The sequence below is a fragment of the Pyrus communis genome, chromosome 8, assembly GCF_041283825.1.
Source record: "Pyrus communis isolate YQ-2024b chromosome 8, ASM4128382v1, whole genome shotgun sequence".
NCBI classification, from domain to species: domain Eukaryota; kingdom Viridiplantae; phylum Streptophyta; class Magnoliopsida; order Rosales; family Rosaceae; genus Pyrus; species Pyrus communis.
Genome location: NC_142572.1, coordinates 16,579,489 through 16,600,708, shown reverse-complemented (window position 1 = coordinate 16,600,708; position 21,220 = coordinate 16,579,489). Strand labels below are relative to the sequence as shown.

Below are 21,220 nucleotides of genomic sequence, written 5' to 3'. Positions count from 1 at the left end.
TTTATAACAAAAGACCTTGATGATATTAGATGTAGATCCTACATGTAATTAAATTGTGTATTTTATTTTTTATTATTTCCCCAATATGGAACTCTATTCTCTACCAATATGTTTCACTGCCACCGCCTTCTGATTCTCTTTCCACATTGTCATAAGGGGAGAGATAGAAAGGAGGGACATTACTAAGAGGCCTAAGAACATGACAGATGTCAATTAATTTGGATCCTTGGGGTTGAAAGTCAATAGGACATTATTCCTATACACTATAAGGGGCTGCCGTGGATCTTTGTGGGGTTTCAAACCTTGATGACCTTTCTTTTCCTAGCAAGTAGCAAGACTAGTTTTTGAAAAATGTTAGTGCGCACTGCGCACATGGCATCAATATTGAACACTTGCAGTCGTGCACTTTTAGTTTTGCCTTATGCTTGAACCAAATCTCGATTAATTTTGTATTTGCTAGACTTAAATCATTGATCACCATTAATTTTTTGTTAGCAAAACGACGATTAGAATGACGTTTATACATTTGTATTTGTTTAACTCGTATATTTTATATCTAGTGGCTTCCCATGTTGTTCATCATTTGTAAGTTGCTTCACACCCATGCAAAATCTCTTGTCCATTAATTGAAAGGTGCAACCAGACCACTAAGCACATATGACATTAATGTTAATTATGTGTTCTTATTTGTCACTCACTCGCTAAGTAATGCTCTCATGTTAAATATAACATGTGTATCTATTTGTTAATGATTGAAAATTAACTATTGATGTTGTAACAAAGTCACGACACTTTGGTTCCTAGTGAAAAAGACAAGAGAATTGAGGAGAGTAGAATCATATATAAAGCTACATCTTCTATCTTCACTTGAATAAAAAAAGATAACTTTTTTTTAGAATTTCTCCACTCCTACCTTCACTTCAACAAAATACGTAAATCAGCACTGATATTTTCATTTGCATCAAACTTAATGAGTTATTCAAACTAAGTCAATCCTAGATAATAAACGTAATATAATGTACTTATTTAGATCAACTTGACCAAAGTTGATCTCATAATATTGGATACTCGGAGGGCTTGGAGTTGGCGAGAGAATCATGGCCAGATGCATCAGTGCTTAACTGAAAAAAAATCGCATTACGTGCGTGCAGTTTGAAATATATACTCGATCGTGGAATATTAAAGATTCAAAAAGTGATTTAGTTATAGCCCGTATCCCCACACAATATCCAAGGTTGATACTTATCATGATTCATGATAACCAGCGCACAAAACGGCCCTTTAACTTTCACCCCATTTGTCTGCACACTTTTAAAACTTGGCAAACTCAAATAGTATAGAAAATTCAATTGCGATCCTTAATTTAGATGACTTATTTTTCTTAAACCCTAGTGTTGGATTTGATTTTAATTTTTCTGATGAATTTGATTTTAATTCATTTGTATCCGTTCTGCTTAACAATTGTATTATTCGTAACGGGAGGAAATTTTTTGTAGTACATCGACATCTCTATACTAAGGGGAGGGAGAGTTTGGCTAAACCATATAATGGGCATCCTAATTTAGTGTCGAATTCGTCATTCACGAAATTCGAACCTAAGACCTTTCACTTCTATACAAAGAGGAATACCACCAAATCATAGTACTGAGTGACAATAACCGGTTGGAATTAAGACATATATTGTAGACCTTTTCCTAGATGATAGCAAAAATTGGTTTCTCTTTGGCGCATGTGTAATACTATTTTTTCCTTCAACTAGATTAAAAGATAATAAGGCATACATATATGTATTCGTTCCATCTTTAATGAATACGTTATTTCGAAAAACATACATTTACGAATAAAAAAAAGGTAAAACATATTTAATGTTTGCATCACATTGACAACATGAGATATGAAATGTTCTTTTCGTTATGTTGGCCACATAAAATAGTTGAATATGCATGAATGGTTACAGCAAATTCTAGCTGCGCACGCAACTTTAATTTCCAGCAAGGAAAGATTAGAATCAAGAGGCAACCCAAGCACTACTGGTAGGTCAAAATTCAAATGCTGGATTCATACCAGAAACGTCTCATCAGGCCCCGGCTTGTGGGTCTGGATTGTATGGCACCATTTAAATTATTCCTTAATTTGTTGAAGCATTAGACAGATTTTAATCCCTACAGCTAACCTTAATTAGTCAGGCTATAAAACACATTTGAAAAGCACTGTGCGGCAAGTTGGCAACAGACTATATGGTAATGGATATGCATGGGACGTGCAAACTAAGGGAATTTTGAGGAGGGAAACATGTAATCATTTGACCGTTTAATTTTTAATTAATTTTTAGCACCTCCTTTAATTTGCTCAAATTTCATTTTTCAAGTATTTCACTCCGCTACTCCAACTCCCCAGCTCAAACTCTATAAATACCCTCCATTGCATTCAGTTGGAACCACAGCACACCTCTCTCTCTCTCTCTTCCATCAGTTGTTTTCTATACTAATCTTATTATCATGGCCAATGGCAAGCTCATCGTTCTTCTTCTTTTTCTAATTTTCTCTTATGGGATCATTTCAACTGAAGAAAGGTCGCTAAAAACAGATCATACTAAAGGGGGATCGACATCAATCAGCAGCAACAATTATCTCAACTCGCGCCGAAACATGTTGGAAAGTGAATTATCAGACTCTGTGACACCGGTTCTTGGCTATGAGAGTGCTCCTACTGACAATTTCCGGCCCACGACGCCAGGGTACAGTCCCGGTGCTGGTCATTCTACTGGACCTCAAGTAGCAGAGCCAAACCAGTAAATTAAATAATTGTTAACTTCTTTATTTGTATATGGGTCCAATTAAGTTCATGACTGTCATGAAGTGCAATTGATCATATTATATTAAGAATATTAGTTAATGAAGGGTTTATTAGAATGTACTATATGAATAATTTGGTTGTAAAATATGATTCTGGCTTTCATCTGTAGTTAGACTGTAAAGTATATTATTCTTATCTATGTTCTTACTTGGTGAGATTAACATCCGACTCTTAGTTCTTCTTTTTGTCATAGAGACCGGTTACGCATGCCCAACTACCGTTTCATATAGGTTTTTACAACCTTGTTTGTATTTTTCCTTCGAGGTTTTGGCTACTTTTTTTCCTCGTACGTTTTACTTTTCTATTAAATGTTGGTAGCTTTGGGTGTTTGATGGTCGTCCCCTAGCCCGCGCCTATGCCAGAATAAAATACATAAATTTGGATTTGATTAATTTGTCATGTATTACTTGATTTTAAAGCTTGATCATTTGCATATTTGCAACAATATTTAGATTGTGTGAACGATAATATGATCATGCAACACCATAACTTACGACATGCATGAGCCACCACTTTACGGTCTGATTTAATATTGGAACTTTTGAACCTGTATCTTTTAAAAACTTTTGTCCCAATATTAAAAAATAACATAATAATTGACATCTGCCGCCACACTATGATTTAGTATCACTAAGATTTAGTATTAATTTGTTATCATTTGTAAGTAACAATTCTTGTGTTCGATTCTCACAAATAACAAGTTTGATAACTAATTATTATGTTTATACCTATTGAAGAATGCAATCTCATGTGGAAACTTGACAAAATATATTACCACTTATACATATGTGCATGCGATAATCAATATAAATGTGAGTAGTAGTGGGCTACTAATGGCTAGTTTGGTATTGTTGTGTTTTTTTTTATTTAAAAAAAAAAAAAAAAAAAAAAAAAAAAAAAAACTGTTTCTGTTGTGTTATGAGAATAAATAGCTGTAAAATAAAGTTGTTGAATGATTGACAAACTTTTTTTTTTTTGTAATAGTGTTTTTAATATTAAAAAAAGTGTATGAGTGTTTGGTAAACTTTTATATAAATTACTTTGAATATGATAAATGATTAAAAATGATATGGCATTTAATGTGATCTAATAATTGTCAAAAACAATAATGTAGGGGTAAAGATTGTAATTTTGTGAAACATGTGGGCGTAAATGAGCATTAATTACTATACTTTGAAGAAAAAAACACTTTTTTTAGAAGCATAGTTGACCGTGCTTCTGCTTTTCTACTTTCATTGACTGCAGTTTTTTAAAAAAAATAACATTTTTTTTTGTTTTACCAAACACATTTAATGCTTTAGATTTTTTTAATAAATTTTTTTTTTTTCAAAGCACCACAATCTCAAATCAACCCTAAATCTACTATGAAATCTTAATAGCACCATTATATAACTTAGCTCAATTCCCTATTTGGTTCAACCCGTGGTTTTCGAATTGAAAGGCCTTCGGCCTCTGCCCAGTGCACAATGTGCCAAAAAGAAAGCTACTTGAATCATTTTCTGAGACCATGCACATTCTAAACCACATATTGATTTATTAAACTGAGACTTATGTATATCCATGAGTTTCACTTTTATTAATTAGATATATGATTCAGTATGTGATTCATGTAAATTTAGGACTACTAGTCAATCAGACAGAATCTTTTGCTTCGGACTACTAGTGAAATTTATGCCATGAACGGAACATAACGTATAATCGCACGAGGCAAGAAAAATGTTTAATTTAAATGAAAATAAGTCATTTAGAACCAAGTGGTAATTCTTTTAATTTGTAAGTGAGAGTTTTAGGTTAAATTCTCACCAAAGCAAATTTGAACCATATTATTAGTAGCCAATTATGAAGTTTAGCTCATTACTCATGTCTTAGGGTAGATAATATCGTTTATTAAACAAAAAAAAAAAAAAAAAAAAACAAAAACAAAGAGGCATGTAACTGCTTTGCCAAACCTGAAATTCTGACAGGGCTTTTTCCGGAACCAAGCAATTCTTACCTTATCCATCCATGCAGCGGCAGTTCTGAGTTGCTCTTCCTCGTGAGTCTTAAATATCCATGCATATAACGTTGTGTGAGAGCAGTAAATGTTGCTCGTCTATCCTATATATACCCTTCATAACATTCAGTTGAAAGCACACCTCTCCCTCTCCCTCTCCCTCTCTCTCTCTCTCTCTCTCTCTCTCTCTCTCTCTCTCTCTCATGGCGCTGGTATCCAAAAGATCCAAGCTTCTGTGTGCACATGTGTTTCTTCTTGCATTGATTCTCTCTTATGGAATCATTGCAGCTGAAGCAAGATTGTTGAACACAGCAGAAACAAATTCAGCTGTTCAAGAACCTATGCCGCCGCCCATCCTGCCACCAGAAGTTGAACCTATACCGCCCGCTTTATCCGAACCTATGCCGCCCGCTTTATCCGAACCTACACCGCCCGTTTTATCCGACGCTGATGCTTTATCCGAACCTACACCGCCCGTTTTATCCGAACCTACACCGCCCGTTTTATCCGAACCTATACCGCCCGCTTTATCCGACGCTGATGCTTTATCCGAACCTACACCGCCCGTTTTATCCGAACCTACACCGCCCGTTTTATCCGAACCTATACCGCCCGCTTTATCCGACGCTGATTATGAGGAACCTCCGCCGGATGTAACTATCTTCTAAGTACAACACCAGGATCATGTTAAATGTAATACCCCATGGTGTATCAATAATAAAAAATAATAATAATTCCCTTCTCCCATTATATTTTTCTGCATGGTTATATTTTGCTTAGTTTGAATTTAATTAGGCAGTTCTATTCGTACACTTATTATAACCTCCTGCACACTCCTCTCAATTTTCAGTCATCAAATTATATGATTTGAATAAGATCAAAGGACCAAAAGTATCAAGGAGTGTGCGGAAGCTAAAAATGAGTGTATGGATAATAAGGTTTTAAAAGACAGTAGACACTAGTTGAGCGGCAGGTAGGAGGTTAGCGCTTAGGTTGGGCCTAGATAGTATTTTTAAGTTTAATTAAATTTATTATATGTCATATAAACAAATGTCTACTATGCTAAAAAAAATACATAATTGTATTAAAATACATAAATCGTAAAATAGAATAACATAGTTTATGAAATATTACAACATATTGAAGTCATGGGAAACAAATAAAAAATGGTTGTTTATCCAAGTATTTAACAAGTCTCTTACAATTTATTGAAAAAATAAAATGCAAAATGAAATTTATCTATTTTCTATCTAAGTGGGAATTGTGACCTAGGGGGTGCCTATATAGGTTTAGGCATCATTTCTTAATTTTAAATGCTTAAAAATTAATCAGGACGGTGACCAGATGCCTAGCGTCTACACAGAACCTAGACAAGGCTAGACATAAAATTTTAGAACAGTGATGGTTACACCACTCTTTAATTGTTGTATTTGTTTTTGCCAAGGATGTATGTGTGTGTGTGTGTGTGTGTGTGTGTATTGCATCTTCCGATTAAAAGAGGAATGCACTTATATCACCTTTCCGAATAGTGTTTGTTTATCGTATAAATTTTTTATAATCATTTTAGTAATTTAAATACTATTTTTAAAGAAAAGTGAAGAAAAAATACCACATTTTTAGTTTAGGTAGTAAATAAAAAGTCAACAAAATCATTTAATTAAAAAAATTTACAATTCAGAACAATTACATAATTACCATTTAATCCTACTACCTTTTGCGACGAACGGTCTACAAGATTTTCCTGCGACGATGATCTGCCAATAAGTTGGAGCGGTCTAAATTATCCAAACCCTTGTTATTTTAGTTGAGGTTAAGTCTGATGAGAGTAATATTCTACAACTAGCAATTTATTTATTTTCAAGCTGACCCATTTGCTATTTATTATTTCAATGACGAATCCTTCGTATTGGAATGGGAAAAGAGTTAAATGTTTACGCAACTGATCCTTGCGGCGATATTTTCCGATGAAGGTGACCTACTGACGAGATTTTTCGACGAAGGTGGTCCGGCTGACAAGATTTTTCTGCGACCAATCACTTCATCCTCATATAAATAAAATTACCTTCAGAAATATCTTCTTTCCGGTTGGAACCCCAAAAACTCATGGTGAAGAACAACTTGTACCACTACACACAAAACCATTTGTTAATGATTGAATTATTATTTAAGTATTGATTATGTTCTTATCTTTATGAAAAATTGCCAAAAATGACACATTTTCTTAATCTTAGAACTAAAATAAGACAAACCAGTCATGCACAAGTTATGTACATCATGCACAAAACTGAAATGACGAAAATACCGACATATAAATTGTACAAACTCACAAGTGATGACATCATTTTTCTGATTTAGAAGAGAGAGCTATGAGCTCAGGGTGTTTGGGTTGAATTCTGATATGTGAGCATATCATGTGCATATCGTGTACATACAATGAACGTATCTTGAAAATTCATCAAAAAAAAAAACATCATTTTGTGCCAATTATTAGTAAACACACAAAGAAATATAATATGTTACAAGTCTTGGCGTTGAAAGCCGGGTTCGACACGCTGCAGTACCGGCACGCATGGAACTGCGGACGCACTGGACTGGCTGTCCGACCAGACCCCTCCACTGCCACTCCCGGTTTGCAGGTTCCGATAAGGAATCTGAAGGGGTGGGCCAGGCAACAGGAGAGTGAATTGGGTCGCGGAACTTCGGGTAGTCAAAGTCCTCACCCTGGGTGTTGAATTCGAGGAAGGTGTATGCGTCGTTAGCGGTGTCGGGCCAAAGAGGTTGTTTGGCTGCGTATCCATGTAAGGGTGTGGAATTGAAATCTTTTTAGGGTGGAAAGGATTTTGATGAGATTAGAGAGATACAAGGAGAGTGAAAGGGGGGTTAGGGTTAAAGTTAGGGTTAGTGTTTGGTGAAGGAAATTAATGCGAAGGGAGAAGAAAGAGGTTTGGGAAGAAGAGCGTGTGGGAGGTGCATGGAGAGATAAATAGTAGAGAGGGAGATCAGAAAATGAGAAATTAACTCACTTATATGAAGGGTAATTAGGTCATTTTAAGTTGTAAAAAAATCATATTTCTATCATATTGTTGTGCATGGTGCGTACAATGCTTGTTCATTATCGGTTTGTTCTATTTCAGTATTAGAATTAAGAAAATGAGTTGATTTTTGCAATTTCTCTATTTTTTATTGGTGACATATAATTTGATTTGCAAATTTGTTTTAAAAATTTAATCTCCCTAGCATTATCCTATTAATATATATCACACACATATGATGCATTTTATTTGTTAAATATTATCTACTATTAGATTACTCTCCAACAGTAACTTCTAAAAACACATGTAATATTACTATCTACTAAGACTCATAAGAAAAGCACTGTTCAACATGTGAGAAATACAACTGTTCATTAACAGTGAAATGACAAAAATGCCCTCCAATTCCTTTGATATCAGCCTTGTGTTATCTATTTTTATTGCATGTGGATATGAAAAATCAAGGCTTAATGTTTAATAAGAACAGCTAAAACACTCAGGGTCACGTTTGGTACGTGGGATGGGACGGAACATAGTGGGACGAGACATTCTGTCCCACGTTTGGTGCACCTAAAATGAGTGGAACGCGATGTTCCACGGGACAAGTTTTGGATGATTTTTCATTCCGCATCCCCCCTGGAGCGACTTGTTCCACGTCTGTGGGACACAAATTTATAACATTTTAAGACAAAAATGCCCTTTGCCTTTTTCAAAATTTACATCATCAAAATCATACGACAAACCCTAAAACTATCTCTCTTCTTCTCAACCGCTGAACCTCTTCACCTCTGCATTTCCCCTTCATAACCTTCATCGCCATCTTCTTCCGTGTAGCCTCTTCAGCTCTGCACCTCCCATTCACAACCTTCCTCCTCATCCTTTTCCGCGTAGCAGCTCTGCATCTCTCATTCGCAACCTTCCTCCTCATCCTCTTCCGTGTAGCATCTTGAGCTCTGCATCTCCATTCTAGGTTCGATCTGTTTTTGCAGCTTCTGAAAATTTTCTGTGAGTTTTGTTTTGTCTGTTATGCAAGTTTAGTAAATTACTGATTTTTTTGAGTTATTTAGTTGTTTGTTGATTCTGTGTAAGTGTTTAAGTTGCAAGTAGATCTGTTGTGCGAGCTTGTGGTAGTGAGCAATTTGGGATCAAAACTTTTTGTTTGGTTCCCGAGAAAATTGGAGAAAGAAAGCAAAAGGGAAAATTTGAATGTTGTTGCTATTATTTTGGGTTCTGGGTTTTGAAATTTGAGGCAGTATGTCCGTTGTGCATGTTGAAGTCAGAGTCTTTGTGTTGCTTTTACATGACCCAATTTATCAAGGTTTGGATTCAAAATTATGGGTTTCATTTTGCTCTTTGCTGCGTTTTCTCGGGAACCAAACAAAGGTTAAAGTTTGGGGATTGGAAAGAGGTGGGTGAGAGCTAATTTAACTTGGTTTTGGATATTATGTTGCACTGTAAAATCTAATGATTCACATGTGTTGAGTACACTAAATCCATTGTAGATTTGTAGGAAACAGAGCTTTAGATTGAAACTTATACCAAATATAAAATGGGGACCCAAAACTGAAGATGCAGAACTTGCTGTTATTTGGCAGCTCTGTGACTCAACTTTGGACATGATTTTTATCAATCAAAACTCAACGGAATTTAGTGAAATCAGATGGGTTTAATCATGGACATGCCTACACTACTACAATATAGGCTATCACCAGCGGACCAAAAATGGACAAGAAATCCGATTTCTGTCGGAAATTTGGCAAAAATCCAACATAAAACAACGTAATGTTGAATTGGAATAACGACACCATTGCTAGTGTCACTAAAGGGCTTCAGTGTCGGTTTGTTCGCTTAATCCGCCACTAATTAGTGTCAGTTAAAAGCAACACTGATGTTGATGTCAGTTTAAAGCGACGTATACTTCAACATTACATCGGTTTAAAGCGACATTAGATAACAATTAAATAAATAAAATATGCAAACTAGTGACGGTCTTAACCGACACCACCTTTGTTAATAATAATAAAAATATTTCAAAATCTGTCTCTGAATTCGTTTTCAATGAATTGCCAATTGACATCTCTTCCATGAAGTACTGCACTGGCGACTTGTCCACTAAAAATACATCTGAGAGAAGAAGCCAAAATAAATATCAAAATTGAAGAATTTGTACACAGAAATTGCACGAGGGAAAAGCAAAATGACTCACAATTTGGATCTTCGGCCATAAGCCGCTTCTAATCCAATGACTTGATGGTCTACAATTTTGGGATCGTGTTCCCATTGGGCTCGCTCCTTTGCTTACTCTCCGAACCGCCCTTCGCCACACTTTCCTCCTTGACCTAGCCTTCAATACGAGACAACGCCGTTTCCGTCTCTTCCATGACTCCCCCGGCAAACGTACTGGCTTCTTCTTCTTCTTTTTCAAGCCAGCAAACGTACTCTCCTGCCCCTCAGAAATTGCAATGACAAAACATACAAGTCTCAACAAATGTACTTGTAAAATAATACAGCACAAATAAAAAATGGTTGTTCAATTGAACCACCTGTCAAGCTTTCGGCTTTCTCAGCCAACTTTTCCACAGAATCATCAGTAGCATCCTGAATAACAACCTTCTTTTTCTTCTTCATGGTAGGATCAAAGGGGGCAATCTGCAAAAATAAAAAAGGATGAAGACCACAATAATTAGTTCTACCATTCTGAACCACTGAATTCTAGATGAAACAACACCTTTTCCTTTCCATTGGATTCTTATACTAGAGGCACCCTTCGTGGAAGACCAGCGCTCCCAATGACAGTCATCTGCCTCAACTAGGCGGCCCAGCGCAAATTCTGAAACTCGGGATCGACGACCTCCGTCGTGACGGGCAGGAGCATGGTCTGGGCTCTGTTGAATTTGAAACGGCGATTGCTGCTGCTGCTGTTGTGGTTGTGAAGAATGAGCCACTTTGTGCAGGAGTCTACCGGAGTGGTGTGAAAATTTCAAATTTCAAAATATTTGAAATTTTGCAAAAGTTTAGTGACCCACCTTTTAAAATTTTTTTAACTTAAGTATATATGAATTTGGTAGATAACAAAACGACATCGGGTTTCAAAATATTAAAAGAAACTAAAATCTATGTCACTCAGAACCGACGATGGCTTTAACAATACTTTATGTCACTTAAAAGCGACACCCAAAATTTATGTCACTTAAAAGCGACGCCAGTATTTAAAAGTTATTAAAATATATGTCGGTTATAAGCGACATTACATGTTTACGTCGGTTTAAAAGTGACGTAGACATTTTATGACATTTATAAGCGACAATGAATCTGATGTCATGTTCAGTTAGTGTCGCAACTATCTTGTCCGCCACTATATTATATTAAACCGACACCAACTACTGACACTATAAAGCCCTTTTGTAGTAGTGCTAGTTTCCAAATACATAATATTGGACCAAAACGAAATCACAAGGACCGGGAAATCAAGAGCTATAGTAAGCCACTTATAATAGTTTTTCTGCAGTAAAATAAGTTTTCTGAAATTTTTGTTGTTATTGAATTTTATTCTTTTGAAATTTCCGTTGTCTTTGACGAGTTCTATTTTCTTTTGAATTTCTCAGCACTTGCTGCGGAAGTTACTGTGGTGCCACCATCAAGATTGACAACTTTAATTGGTCAGGCTCTAAAGTGGTAGCAGCACCAAGGTGAACTTTTGCATCTGTTATTTTGTTTTGTTGGTTATTTGGTATGAGGTTCTCTTTGAAAATTATCCTCTTGTGGATATGTTGCTTACCATTCATTTGTCCTCAACTATTTTTCCCTCCCTCCCTTCTATTTTCTTCCTTTCCATAGATGGGTACTTTTTATTTGTTATAGATACCCTTTATGGCTATAAAATTCATATTCACTTTTATGCATGGTGAATTTTTAGTGCCACTGAAACCAAGTTTTATCTGTCCACAAGAAGTTTTCTCCATATATGTTAAGATAGGAAACAGAGATTTTTGTTGTTGATCTAGGTTCGGCATTTTAACATTCCATGGAATAGAAATCCCAGCTGCATGAATCAGATGGAATCCCACGTATATATCCATGTAATATACACATGTGGAAATAATTTTGGGGGTTGGTTTGGGGTTTGATGTAAAGAGAAGATTCGTTCACAATTCCAAAATAAAGTATTTGCACTTGAGTTTCTATTTCAATTCAACCAAAAAACAAAATAAATTTGGAGTAAAACTCTTATCATTAATTTTACCAAGTCCAAGTATCATTAATTTACCAAGTCCAAGTATCTAAAATGAATTTAGCGTATGTTGATGGTCCACTCATTCATGTGTTGTTTTTTTTTTTTTTTGCATGTGAAGGTATGGATGAATATGAGACTTAATTCTTTGTTCTTTTGAACGTTTGGATTATAATGGCACAAGTCTTTACTATGAATGCACAATTGTTGAGGTATACACAACAACAAAGGAGACAACGGGAGATAGCTAGTTTAGAGTAGAGGACACTTGTTAAACTTCATGTTAGGAGAGAGGAAATAAATCGTATCAAACGATTGAGTGATACTAACTGTTTGTTGGAGCTACGAATGGATAGGAATGCATTTGCAATTTTGTGTGATTTACTACAAACTCGTGGTGGATTGGTAGATGATGATCATGTTACAATAGAGAAGCAAGTAGCTATTTTTGTTAACTTATTAGCCCACCACAATAAAAATAGGTCAATGCAAGTTAGATTCATTAGGTCTGGTGAAACTATTAGTCGGTATGTCCACAGAGTATTGCATGCATTACTCAGTTTGCAAGATGTGTTGTTTGCAAAACCAACCCCTATCCCAGAGGATTGCACGGAATCAAGATGGAAATGCTTTAAGGTAATCATCGTAGTAAAATCATTAATAACATAATTATTTGTAGTTGCTAATTAATATAAGTTTTTCTTTTGTCTACGGTTGCTTACGAGTGCTAGATGGAACATACATAAGGGTCACTATGCCTGATGTAGATAGAGCAAAATATAGAACAAGGAAGGGTCATATAGCAACTAATGTGTTAGACGTATGCACACCCGACCTCAAATTCGTATATGTGTTATCCGATTGGAAGGGATCAGTTATTGATTCAAGAGTTCTTGGTGACGCTGTTACTAGAGCTAATGGCCTCAAGGTCCAAACTGGAAAGATAGACAAGTACCTAGTATTTTTCCTTACCTTTGTTGGCCAACAACTAAAATTTATTATCAATTAATATAGGTACATACTATTTGGTTGATTCCGGATATACGAATGGTGAGGGTTTTCTAGCACCGTATATAGGCACTAGATACCATTTGCAAGAGTGGGAAGACTATTCACGTGCACCTAGGAATCATGAACAATATTTTAATATGAAACACTCACGTTCTAGGAATGTCATTAAGAGATGTTTTGGCCTCTTCAAACGACGTTGGGCTATCTTATGAAGTCCTTCCCACTATCCAATCAAGATTCAGGGACGAATAATCACTGCATGTAGTTTACTTCATAATTTTGTCAGAATATATATGGCGGTTGATCCGGAGGAAAATGCAAGGCTTGCATTTGATGAATTACCTATACGGGAAGATTTACCATAAGTATTTATGACAACCTGTTCCAAATTTTACGTTTTTATTTTATTTTAAAAGTGTGAATTTACGAAAATGCCCTAGAGGCAAAGATTTTGACTTCCGTTGACCATCGTCTAGAGGACGTATGACTTATTCTTTTAACATATCCTCGTAATACTTGTTGGTGTGAACGTATAGGCGAAAGCCGTTTGCGAGTCCGGATTATAACGGTATAGTTATAGACGTTTGAAAATGGTTACTTAAAGTTTAATTATAAATTATTTGAATTCCCACCTTGTGGGAATGTGCCCAATCAGATTTTAGGCACAAATAAGAAGGACCAATCAAGTATAAGGTCAAGGAACCAATTGGAATTAGAGGGAGAGGGTGAGAGCCAATCAGAAAAGAAAAAAAAAGAAAAAAGGGAAAGCTTCCCATGCAACCGTGCCCAACCATGTGTGACCACCCATTTTCCAAGGCCGATTCCGGCCAACTCCGGTGGAGTTTTTTGACGCCACCACCTCCAACTTGAAGCTCTCGTTCCCCTCTACAAAACTAACCCAAGAACTACCTTGATTAACCATGGTATATGGCGGTTGGAGGCCACAAAAGTTGATTAACCATGGTATATGGCGGTTGGAGGCCACGAAAGTCGACGAAAATCAACAGTGCTCCGGCCACCCTTTTCAATTTTCTGGCGAATCGGTAAAGCAATGGCAGATGCCACCACTTGGGCTTTGTAGCCCATCATCCCAGGAGAAAATCCCAGCCAACCTTGACCCCATTGGACCACCGTAGACGACGAATCGACGTCGGGAAGCTTTAGGCACCCACTGGCTTTGTGGGAAAAATTAACTATCTTCCGTCCACTTTTGGACTTCATGGCAGGTATGAAAGTTGTTCCTCTCTTTGAGATCTTCATTCCTGTAAATTTTGGTAATTTGTGGAAATAGTTGAATTTTCCGGTTAGTCGGGGCGGCCGACCGCCACTGGCGGCAGTGTGTGGTCAGTGGACCGCCAATGCTATTTTTAGGCTATATTAAATGTCTTGAATTCAGTTTTGATATTTGAATGACGTAGGTTGATCTTTGGAACCTAAATTCTCTACAATATGTTATTAGGTATTTATGTGAATCGACGATCCGACCGTTGGGTCGTCACCAACCTTTGTTATATTGTAGTACGTAATATTTGAAGAATTTAGGAACTTACCAATTGGGAATCTGACATACGGATCTTTCTGAATTGGATTTGTAAGTTAATAAAATAAAACGTTAACCACTAATCAGTTTTGGAAATTGGCGGAGATCTGATCGTTGGATCGAAATGAAATTTTAGTATGTTATTCTAAAAACATAATGTGGATCTTTGGAAGTTACAGATTGGAAATTTGACATGCGGATGTTCCTGATCGAGTTATACCAGGTTGTGGACCCTATCGTCGATCTTTGATCGACGGTTGACTTGTGGTCAATGAGTCTCAAACTATTTTAGAATATCCTTGAGGGTGTGCCTTATGTGAATTATGTATTCTATTGATAAGAGTTCTGAGATGTGATTCGATAATTGTTATAGGCGCTAATCGTTTGGGACGCTTCGATGTGCGTGCTAGTGAATCATAGTGTGGACTCCAGGTGAGTGGATCTTTTCCTTCTTATCATATATATATATATATATATATATATATAATTGATAGTTGCGCAAACATTTCTAAATTGATTTATTCATGTCGCATGCAAATAATCAATGTAAACTACGAATGGCTTGATCCCTATTTAGGGTACATAGGACGAGACGTTGGATGCAGCCATATAATAAATGAGACTAAATAATTGGGACAATAGCCTTGTTGGGGAATTGAGCAATGTGAGGGAGATTGGTGAAAAATGTGAGATTTAACCTTATGTTTTGGTGGTGAAATGTTGGTTATAAATCAATGTATGAAGAATCGAGAAATTGAAGTAAGGAAACGTAAGTAATGATAGTTAATTAAACTAGTGTCTAGTTGAGCTTATCACCGATAATTATTCCCAAAACTAAGTAGTTTAGAAGTGGGGCGTTACATATTAAGCATTTCACGCTATGTTATATTATATATATTTGGAAGCACTATGAAATGTTTAGGTTTAGATTGTATCATGGCATATTCATACGTATATTACCTGAATCTAATTATTATGAATGCTTTGAAGTGCCAAATGACGCTGCGGACGCTCAGGTAAGATTCAGGTAAGTACACTTTGATGATAATGATGGTAGTGAATACGATTGTATTGAGATATGTTAAAGGTCATAAACCTGCACCACGGTGTTTGTGCTCCCGCTCATGGCTAGGGCTTAGCTTTCATGTGATCGTTCACCTCCCGCACCACACGCTCACCTTGGATCCAAGATAGGTACCAGCTTGTTGTATATACCACATTAGGTGGTTCCGACTCATAGGTGACTTGCGATACTTCGCACAACCTTCACGTGATCGTAGCACTTGAGCGTATTTATTTACACTCAGCCTGTCGTACAGACCACTTTAGGTGGTTCCGACTCGTGTGCAGGAATTGATTGATGAGCTATATGTGTTTGCAATGGTTGATGAGATATGTGATGAGATATGGATAAGTTATATAGGTTACTATAGGTGACTCTGACTTATATGTGCTAGCAATGATTGATGAGATATGGATAAGTCGTACAAGTCACTATAGGTGACTCCGACTTATATGTGTTAGCAATGATTGATGAGATATGTGAGGAGATATGAATAAGTCGTACAGGTCACTATAGGTGACTCCGACTTATATGCTAGCAATGATTGATGAGATATGTGATGAAATATGGATAAGTCGTATAGGCCATCATAGGTGATTCTAACTTATATGTTAGCATTGATTGATGAGATATTGATTTAGCTGTACAAGTCACGTGAGGTGACTCCGGCTAAAATGTCGTTAAGATATATATGTTTATTGAGATCTATGGCATAATATTCATATGGACTTTGTTATGCCATGTATAGGATTGAGATAGATATGTATTCTATTTTCTGGGAAATTATACAGGTGTTACGACGAGAGGCTACTGTCTTTGGTAATTGAAATTGGTTTGAAAAGTTTTGTTTCACCCACTCGCATTTTCTATTTTTGTACCCCTCTAGGTTCTAACAGCAGAGTTCCGTATCGATGAGGATTCGTGGCACTTTTCAGTACAAATGTCTTTTTATGATGGTATAATAATTATCTTACCTTACTGTACTATACTTATACTCTGTATCACGCGTGAAATGGGTCCAGACCCGCTCACCGCACACTCGTGTACTTAACCACTTTTACATTTTAATTTATTCACATTTATTACATTATTACACTCATGGCTTCATCACCTTCCAGGTGTCAGCCAGCACGGCTCGATTCGGGGTCCTAGCGGACATTCTGGGTCGGGGTGTGTCATTGAAACCATTGAGTCAAGCCAGATATGGACTCAATGGAGGGATGATCTTGCAAGGGAAATATATGATGAGTGGAGAGGAATGAGGGCTTGAAAATTGGTTGACATGGTAGTTGTTGTAATTGTCTTTTAATGAGATGTGGACTCAATGTAGTTGTTGTAATTGGGTTGAAAATTCGTAACATCAAGACTATTGAGATGTTTGTTATTATAATGTGGTAATTGGGAGTTATTTGGATGTTATGGCTTCTTTGATATGCTTATTTATGTTACTTATGTAATATATGTTTATTTGTGTTACTTATGTAATTGGGAGTTCTCTAATATGTTTATTTGTGTTACTTATGTAATACATGGCTTCTTTGATAGATTATATGGCCACCTCACGTTATTGGATTGATCATGAGAAAGATGTACAACTTACCATCCTTAAGGAGATGGTTGATGATGGTGTTAGGTGTGAGACCGGCAGTTTTAAGGCTAGTACTTTTGTAATGGTTGCCTCCAAGATGAGGGAACAGATTCTTGACATTGATATAGAGCCGAAGCATATACAATATAAATTGAAGTATCTGAAAGAAAAGTATTCATCTGCATATGACATGATGAATACATCTGGATTTGGTTGGGATGATGAGAAAAAATGTTTTGTTGTGAATAGTTACGAAACACTACACGAGTGGGTAAAGGTAAATTTTGTTTCTTATTCTTTATCAATTAGTTGCTTTGAAAGTCTAAACCTTGATTTCTTTGGGTTCTTATTGTAGAAACATCCCAATGCATCTTGCAAACCAAATAAGTTATTCCCATTGTATCCATGGCTATGTACGATGTTTGGGAGAGACCGAGCCACGGGTAGTCTGGCTGAATCAGCAGCAAATGTAATCAAAATTATAGGTTTGGAAAGTGAAACTTGTGAGACTTCCGAGATGCCTCCTTCACCTACCCCATCTCCTTATGTTGCTACATCTAGTGCATCTCAACTTGTTAGAAAGAGGAAAATGAGTAGGAATGATGGTGATGCAAATATTGTATCTGTTATCAGTGAAGGTTGGAATAAAGCTGTTGCTGGAATGAAGAAATTAGGTGAAAGTTTTACTTTCAGAGAAGTGAAAGCTAGACTACCCTCTGAGCTTCAGGCCATGGGTCTCCCATACGATCAGGTGCTAAGAATTTCAATGAAGTTGGTGAAAGATACCGATCTGATGGGTATTTGGTCTACTTTGGATGAGTCACAGAAGCCAGATTTCATTAAAGTGTTTATGGAGAGCCTTTGAGCATTTGGGGTTTAAGTATTTATGGTTTTAGTATGATGAACTTTATCAACTTCTAGTGTTTTCATTATTACTTTAGCAAGACATTATTTTTTTTAAGTCAAGATGAATGTTTGATTTCGGATATTTCATGTTTATGTTCTGCATATTTCATTTTCTTTGTTTAAGTTCTGAATGTTTAAACCCTAAAACGTTTACGACATGCATGATCATTAAACTTATATATTTTTCAAAACCATGAACAAAACCATCTCAGCCATCTCATTCATGCTAACGATCTCATTACTTCTGATATTCACTGGCTTGAGGAAGTCTGACTTCATCAACAAATCATAGAAGACATATACTCACCATATCATAAGCCTTTTGGCGATCCATGTACTGTGTAGTCATAACTTGAGTATTGAGCAACTGAACCCAAAACCAAATAAATTAAAAACACCAACAATCAACCACAACCAACCAAACCACACGAAACAACAAATACAACGTAAAGTTTACAGAACAACATGAAACCTGGTCTTGAACATTTCTCCTGTGCTCTTGTGTGGTTTGCCACGCAATGCAATAGGGAATATTTAGAGGGGTGTCCTTCGAAACAAGGCCAATTCTAATGTTTGCAAAACATGAACTCCCAGAACAACAACAACCCACAGTTGAAAGGACCAAAATTAGGGACTAAAAATTGAATTGGGGTGTGGATTTTGCAATTTGCATAATAAAATTTGATGAGTTTTTGCTGAAAATTCGAATGGAGCTGTAGAAAATTAGGAGATTAAAAATTACAAATTTGAAAAGGATTTGCACGTGGAACACAACATATACCTATTAAAATTTGGACCAAGATAAACAAATAATGGATAATAGTGTTCAAATTTGAACAACTTAAAAAAAAAAAAAAAAAAAAAAAAAGTCTTGTCCCGTTCCACGCATAAAATTGTGCCAAACAACAAACGAAACATGGGTATTTTAGTCATTTTAATCTTTTGGTTCTGTTTCGTCCATGCACTACCAAATGCAGGACAAAACAACCGTTCTGTTCTGTCCTACACGTACCAAACATAATACAGAACATCCGTTCCATCCCGTCCCGTCCCGTCTGTGTACCAAACGGTAACTCAATGAACAAGAAAACACCTTTGTATTAGAGCCTTCAATTTACATGCACCGGCTAATTTGTTGAGACCGCACCAGAGTGACTTTTAGAAAATTAACATAAATTGAATTATTTTTAACAATCTCTAAAAGTCAATACTCTCACAAAAATAATGATTGAGGAGAAAAATTTACGTTTTATACTACTATTTTGATGTCATTGTTGATTGTCACTTGAAGTTATTCATCATTTAAAAAAAATATAATTGATAAAAAAAAAACATTTAATGCTATTGTTTTGATGTCACTATCATCAGTGACTTGAAGATATCAATAGTTTTTAACAAAGGTGACGGATCCATCCACCACTTTTTATTACAGAACTTTTGATATACCTTTTTGCGATGCTCAATCATAATCATAATGTACTTTAATGATTCAAACCGTTTATTTTTTAGGTCTTCTCCCAAAGATCATATTTACCCAAAATCAAATAAATATGAATATTTTTCTGTAGAACCGTATTTGTCTTTTTTTTCGCTACAGAATAATGTCTTAATGATATTGATTTTGTCAAATTTTTTGGTAAGGGTGATCCATGAATGATGTTCTAAAAGATAGATGGTTCAAATCATTAAGGGTAAATTACACTTTACCACCCCAAGTTTGTGATCTATTTCAATCCCTTACAACATCTTCAATATATTTCAATTTCATACCTTAAGTACTATTTTACTTCAAAATAATACATCCGTTACATTTTCCATCCATTGATCCGTTAAGTGCTAACGTGGCTGCCACATTTGTATCACGTGGCTGCCAAATGTGTGCCACGTGGCAAAAAGAATAATTTTTTATTTTTTTTAAAACCTAGAGAAGAAAAAAAACCTGATTAAAAAAAAAAAAAAAGAAAAGAAAAGAAAGAAAGAGAAGCAATGATCCCCGCACCCCCGCCCCCGCATACAAACCCAATACCCCCCCCCCCCCCAAACAAACCCAGAAACCTTCCCTCCTCCCCCCCCACCCCAAAATAAACCTGCAACCAAACCTAGAAAACTCCCCCCTCCCCCCCAAAAACCCAACCCAGTGCTCCCCGACGCATCGCCAAGTGGGCTCGTCCCACCCTCGCACCTACCCAAAAAAAAACCTGCAACCAAACCTAGAAAACTCCCTCTCCAAACATACCTAGATCCGAACCCTTCCCCCCAAAAAACCCAGACCCAGTGCTCCCCGAAACATCGCCAAGTGGGCTCGTCCCACCCTCACACCCACCCTCGCATCTCCTCTACACACCCCACTCCTCTCCTTAAATGCACACTCATTAGGAAGACAGGATCTAGATTGCAGGGAAAAGGATATGGGTTTTTTTTGTTTTTTTTTCCCTTCTTTTTCCTGGTTCCCCTTCTTTTCTGGGTTGCAGATGGGATGGGTTTTATTTTTTATTTTTTGTTCCCCTTCTTTTCTAGGTTGTAGATGGGATGGGATGGGGCTTCGACGTCGGGGGGGGGGGGGGGGGGGAGGGTGTGGTTCTGGGTTTTGTAAGTTTTTTTTTTTTTTTTTTTGTTCTTTCCTGGATGAAGATTCAAATAGGGTTTCAGCCGGGGGTGGGTGATGGGATCTGTGTTTCCTAGGTTTTTTTTTTTTTTTTTTTTTCCTTCTTCCTTCTTGTTCTTGTTGCAGGTTTAGGGATGTCGGGGTGTGGGGAGATGGGACGGGTTTGATTTTTTTTTTTTTTTGAGAAAAGTCAGATTTAAAAAAAAAATTAAATTTTTTTTTGCCACATGACACACATTTGGCAGCCACGTGGCATATATGTGGCAGTCACGTCAACATTTAACGGATTCATGGATGGAAAATGTAACGGATATATTATTTTGAAATAAAATGGTACTTAAGGTATGAAAGTGAAATGTTTTGAAGATGTTGCAAGGAATTGAAATAGGCCCCAA

At 36.5% G+C, this 21,220-nt stretch overlaps 2 long non-coding RNA genes across 2 annotated transcripts; one reads left to right on the top strand and one right to left on the bottom strand.

The window, feature by feature from the left end:
- The first annotated feature begins 8,657 nt into the window (after positions 1-8,657).
- Positions 8,658-16,775, top strand: LOC148695206 (uncharacterized). Its single transcript, XR_015965172.1, has 3 exons — positions 8,658-8,886; positions 11,487-11,570; positions 16,613-16,775. It is a non-coding gene; the product is annotated as an uncharacterized LOC148695206 (long non-coding RNA).
- Positions 9,502-10,917, bottom strand: LOC148695207 (uncharacterized). The gene is made up of 4 exons (XR_015965171.1): positions 10,610-10,917; positions 10,425-10,530; positions 10,088-10,324; positions 9,502-10,005 (listed from the first exon to the last, which is right to left on the bottom strand). It is a non-coding gene; the product is annotated as an uncharacterized LOC148695207 (long non-coding RNA).
- Positions 16,776-21,220: the final 4,445 nt, after the last annotated feature.